This window comes from Arachis ipaensis, chromosome B10, assembly GCF_059453495.1.
Source record: "Arachis ipaensis isolate K30076 ecotype BB chromosome B10, ASM5945349v1, whole genome shotgun sequence".
Classification (NCBI taxonomy): domain Eukaryota; kingdom Viridiplantae; phylum Streptophyta; class Magnoliopsida; order Fabales; family Fabaceae; genus Arachis; species Arachis ipaensis.
Window position 1 is genome coordinate 120,754,836 of NC_142435.1, and position 5,592 is coordinate 120,760,427.

The window sequence follows — 5,592 nt, forward strand, 5'->3', positions numbered from 1 at the left end:
ATTTCCATTTGCTTTAGGTATTTGCATATAGATAGGACTCATATAATTTAGTTACATTTAATAAATGTCATACCCCTTAGTTCCTTCTTATTTTAGCATGAGGACATGCTAAGGTTTAAGTGTGGGGAGGTTGATAAACCCCATTTTTAGGGTTTATCTTGTATTGAATTTAGAGTATTTTGATGACCTTTTCTCGCATTTAACCTATGAATTAGCATGGTTTTGTTATCTCTCCCGTATTTGTGCTTAAGTGTAAAAACATGCTTTTTAGGCCTTATTTTGATGAATTTTGATTTCTCCTTGATTCCATAAGATGCCTTGATGTGTTTGCTAGTAATTCCAGGATTGAAATAGGCCAGGCATGGATCAAAGGAAGCAAGGAAGGAAGCATGCAAGTGGAGAGAAGCACAAAAAGCCAAAGAATTGATCACGGCCAAGCACGCGCACGCGCACAAGGCGCTCACGCGCACATTACGGAATCAGCCAGGTACGCGCACGCGTACCGTGCGCGCACACGTCGATGTCTGCACATGACTTCATTAAGGCAACACGTGCCTGGCGATTTTGAGGGGTTTCTGAACCCATTTTTTGGCGCCAATTGCTGATAGAAAGGAATAAAAGGATCAAGGATTAAAAGGGGGAGACAATTAGATTAGAAGTTAGTCATAGCTTTAGTTTAGAGTAGTTTTGGAGAGAGAAGCTCTCACTTCTCTCTAGGATTAGGATTAGGTTAGGGTTAATCTCTCTTCTTAGATCTAGGTTTAATTCATGCCTTAATTCAATTCTCCTTTGCCAATTCTTAATCTTCTCCTCTTCCTCTCTCTAGTTATGTACTTTAATTCTTGTGATTCTTCACTTTGTTTTGGATAGATTGTTGTTTCTTTTATTCCCTTTCAATAATGCAATTTGAGGTAATTCATGATAATTGTGATTTCCTTGATTGTTGCTGTTAATTCTTTGTATTCAATTGTAGTTAGAATTCATTCTTGTTGTGATTTGCTATACTTTTCTTTTGTGCCTTCCGAGTGTTTGATGAAATGCTTGGTTGGATTTTTGTATAGATTTTGTTCCTCTTGGACTAGGTAGAGTGATTAGTGACTCTTGAGTTATCTAATTCCTTTGTTGATTGATAATTAGAGATTGCTAATTGATTTGAAAGCCTCTAAAGCTAGTCTTTCCTTTAGGAGTTAATTAGGACTTGAGGAATCAAATTGATTCATCCACTTGACTCTCCTCTATGGTTAGAGGTTAACTAAGTGGGAGCAATGAAAAATTCTCATCACAATTGAGGAGGATAACTAGGATAGGATTTCTAGCTCTCATATATTGCCAAGAGCCTTGTTAGTTGTTAGTTTATTTCCTTTGCCATTTATATTTCTTGTACAAAATATTAAACCCCAAAATAACTCACAACCAATAACAAGACACTTTATTGTAATTCCTAGGGAGAACGACCCGAGGTTTAAATACTTCGGTTTATAAATTTAGGGGTTTGTTTTAGTGACAAACAACTTTTTGTATGAAAGGATTATTGCTTGGTTTAGAAACTATACTTCGACGAGATTTTATTTGAGAAATTCTAAACCATCAAGAATCCAATCGTCACTCCTCTCTCATGGTTCTTTGATCTTTTCTAATTTCATGGAGGAGGATGGAATGTTCTTGGTGCTCCACCCTTAGTTGTCCCATGTTGAAACTTAATTCTCCTAGGGAGGTGTTGAATTGCTCCCAAAAGTTTTGTGGAGGAAAATGCATCCCTTGAGGTATCTCAGGGATTTCATGATGAGGAGTTTCCTCATGCTCTTGTCCATGAGTGGGATCTCTTGTTTGCTCCATCCTTTTCTTAGTTATGGGCTTGTCCTCATCAATGAGAATGTCTCCCTCTATGTCAATTCCAACCGAATTGCAAAGGTGACAAATGAGATGAGGGGAAGGCTAACTTTGCCAAAGGAGAGGACTTGTCTGCCACCTTGTAGAGTTCTTGGGATATAACCTCATGAACTTCTACTTCCTCTCTAATCATGATGCTATGAATCATGATAGCCCGGTCTATAGTAACTTCAGATCGGTTGCTAGTAGGAATGATTGAGCGTTTGATGAACTCCAACCATCCCCTAGCCACGGGCTTGAGGTCATGCCTTCTTAGTTGAACCGGCTTCCCTCTTGAATCTCTCTTCCATTGAGCGCCCTCTTCACAGATGTCCATGAGGACTTGGTCCAACCTTTGATCAAAGTTGACCCTTCTAGTGTAGGGGTGCGCATCTCCTTGCATCATGGGCAAGTTGAATGCCAACCTTACATTTTCCGGACTAAAGTCTAAGTATTTCCCTCGGACCATTGTAAGCCAATTCTTAGGATCCGGGTTCACACTTTGATCATGGTTCTTGGTGATCCATGCATTGGCATAGAACTCTTGAACCATTAAGATTCCGACTTGTTGAATGGGGTTGGTGAGAACTTCCCAACCTCTTCTTTAGATCTCATGTCGGATCTCCAGATATTTGCCCTTTTTGAGCTTAAAAGGGACCTCGGGGATCACCTTCTTCTTGGCCACAACTTCATAGAAGTGGTCTTGATGCACTCTTGAGAGGAATCTCTCCATCTTCCATGACTCGGAAGTGGAAGCGTTTGCCTTCTCTTTCCTCTTTCTAGAGGTTTCTCTGGCCTTTGGTGCCATAAATGGTTATGAAAAAACAAAAAGCTTTAGCTTTTACCACACCAAACTTAGAAGGTTGCTTGTCCTCGAGCAAAAGAAGAAAGAAGAGAGTAGAAGAAGAAGAAATAAAGGAGATGGAGGGGGCTTTGTGTTTCGGCCAAGGGGGAGAAGTGGTGTTTAGGTTGTGTGAAAATGAAGGAGTGAAGATGGTTTTATATAGGAGTGAGAGGGGAGGTATGGTTTGGCCATTATGGGTGGGTTTGGGAGGGAAAGTGGTTTGAATTTGAGTGGTGAGGTAGGTGGGGTTTTATGAAGGATGGATGTGAATGGTAAAGAGAATGGTGGGATTTGATAGGTGAGGGGTTTTTGGGGAAGAGGTATTGAGGTGATTGGTGAATGGGTGAAGAAGAGAGAGAGTGGTGGGGATCCTGTGGGGTCCACAGATCCTGAGGTGTCAAGGATATCTCATCCCTGCACCAGGTGGCGTGCAAAACGCCCCTTTCTGCCAATCCTGGCGTTAAACGCCAGGCTGCTGCCCATTTCTGACGTTTAACGCCAGCTTCTTGCCCATTCCTGGCATTAAACGCCAGTCTGGTGCCCATTTCTGGCGTTAAACGCCCAGAATGGTGCCAGACTGGGCGTTTAACGCCCATTCTGCTACCTTTACTGGCGTTTAAACGCCAGTAACTGTCTCCTCCAGGGTGTTCTATTTTTCATTCTGTTTTTCACTTTGTTTTTGCTTTTTCAATTGTTTTTGTGACTTCACATGATCATCAACCTACAGAAAATATAAAATAACAATAGAAAATAGAAAATTATCATAGAATAGTAAAGATTGGATTGCCTCGCAACAAGCGCTTCTTTAATGTCAATAGCTTGACAGTGGGCTCTCATGGAGCCTCACAGATGTTCAGAGCAATGTTGAAACCTCCCAACACCAAACTTAGAGTTTGAATGTGGGGGTTCAACACCAAACTTAGAGTTTGACTGTGGGGGCTCTGTTTGACTCTGTATTGAGAGAAGCTCTTCATGCTTCCTCTCCATGTTTACAGAGGGATATCCTTGAGCTTTAAACACAAGGGAGTCTTCATTCACTTGAATGATCAATTCTCCTCTGTCAATATCAATCACAGCCTTTGCTGTGGCTAGGAAGGGTCTGCCAAGGATGATGGATTCATCCATACACTTCCCAGTTTCTAGGATTATAAAATCAGCAGGGATGTAATGGTCTTCAACCTTTACCAAGACATCCTCTACAAGTCCATAAGCCTGTTTCTTTGAATTGTCTGCCATCTCTAGTGAGATTCTTGCAGCTTGTACCTCAATGATCCCTAGCTTCTCCATTACAGAGAGAGGCATAAAGTTTATACTTGATCCCAGGTCACACAAAGCCTTCTCAAAGGTCATGGTGCCTATGGTACAAGGGATTGAGAATTTTTCAGGATCTTGTCTCTTCAGAGGTAATTTCTGCCTAGTCAAGTCATCCAGTTCTTTGATGAGCAATGGAGGTTCATCCTCCCAAGTCTCATTACCAAACAACCTGGTATTTAGCTTCATGATTGCTCTAAGGTACTTAGCAACTTGCTCTTCAGTAACATCTTCATCCTCTTCAGAGGAAGAATACTCATCAGAGCTCATGAATGGCAAAAGTAAATTTAATGGAATCTCTATGGTCTCAGTCTGAGCCTCAGATTCCCATGGTTCCTCATTAGGGAAATCCATGGAGGTTAGTGGACGTCCATTGAAGTCTTCCTCGGTGGGAATCACTGCCTCTTCCTCCTCTCCATGTTCGGCCATGTGAGACGTGTTTATGGCCTTGCACTCTCTCTTTGGATTCTCTTCTGTATTGCTTGGGAGAGTACTAGGAGGGAGTTTAGTAATTTTCTTACTCAGCTAACCCACTTGTGCCTCCAAATTTCTAATGGAGGACCTTGTTTCAGTCATGAAACTTTGAGTGGTTTTGATTAAGTCAGAGACAATGGTTGCTAAGTTAGAGGGGCTCTGCTTAGAATTCTCTGTCTATTGCTGAGAAGATGATGGAAAAGACTTGCCATTGCTAAACCTGTTTCTTCCACCATTGTTGTTGTTGAAACCTTGTTGAGGTCTCTGTTGATCCTTCCATGAGAGATTTGGGTGATTTCTCCATGAAGGATTATAGGTGTTTCTATAGGGTTCTCCCATGTAATTCACTTCTTCCATTGTTGGGTTCTCAGGATCATAAGCTTCTTCTTCAGAGGAAGCTTCCTTAGTACTGCCTGTTGCTGCTTGCATTCCAAACAGACTCTGAGAAATCATATTGACTTGCTGGGTCAATATTTTATTCTGAGCCAGTATGATATTCAGAGTATCAATCTCAAGAACTCCCTTCTTCTGAGTTATCCCATTATTCACAGGATTCCTTTCAGAAGTGTACATGAATTGGTTATTTGCAACCATTTCAATGAGTTCCTGAGCTTCTGCAGGCGTCTTCTTCAGATGAAGAGATCCTCCAGCAGAGCTATCCAATGACATCTTGGATAGTTCAGACAGACCATCATAGAAGATTCCTATGATGCTCCATTCTGAAAGCATGTCAGAAGGGCACCTTCTGATCAATTGCTTGTATCTTTCCCAAGCTTCATAGAGGGATTCACCATCCTTCTGTCTAAAAGTTTGGACTTCCACTCTAAGCTTACTCAATTTTTGAGGTGGAAAGAACTTTGCCAAGAAGGCATTGACTAGCTTTTTCCAAGAGTTTAAGCTTTCTTTAGGTTGTGAGTCCAACCATGTCCTAGCTCTGTCTCTTACAGCAAAAGGGAAGAGCATAAGTCTGTAGACTTCAGGATCAACTCCATTGGTCTTAACAGTATCACAGATTTGCAAGAATTCAGCTAAGAACTGATGAGGATCTTCTAATGGAAGTCCATGAAACTTGTAATTCTGTTGCATTAGAGAAA

At 41.3% G+C, this 5,592-nt stretch overlaps 1 non-coding gene across 1 annotated transcript; it reads left to right on the top strand.

The window, feature by feature from the left end:
• Positions 1 to 5,221: 5,221 nt before the first annotated feature.
• On the top strand, positions 5,222 to 5,329 carry LOC148581506 (small nucleolar RNA R71). Its single transcript, XR_015899443.1, has one exon. It is a non-coding gene; the product is annotated as a small nucleolar RNA R71 (small nucleolar RNA).
• The last annotated feature ends 263 nt before the right edge of the window (positions 5,330 to 5,592 follow it).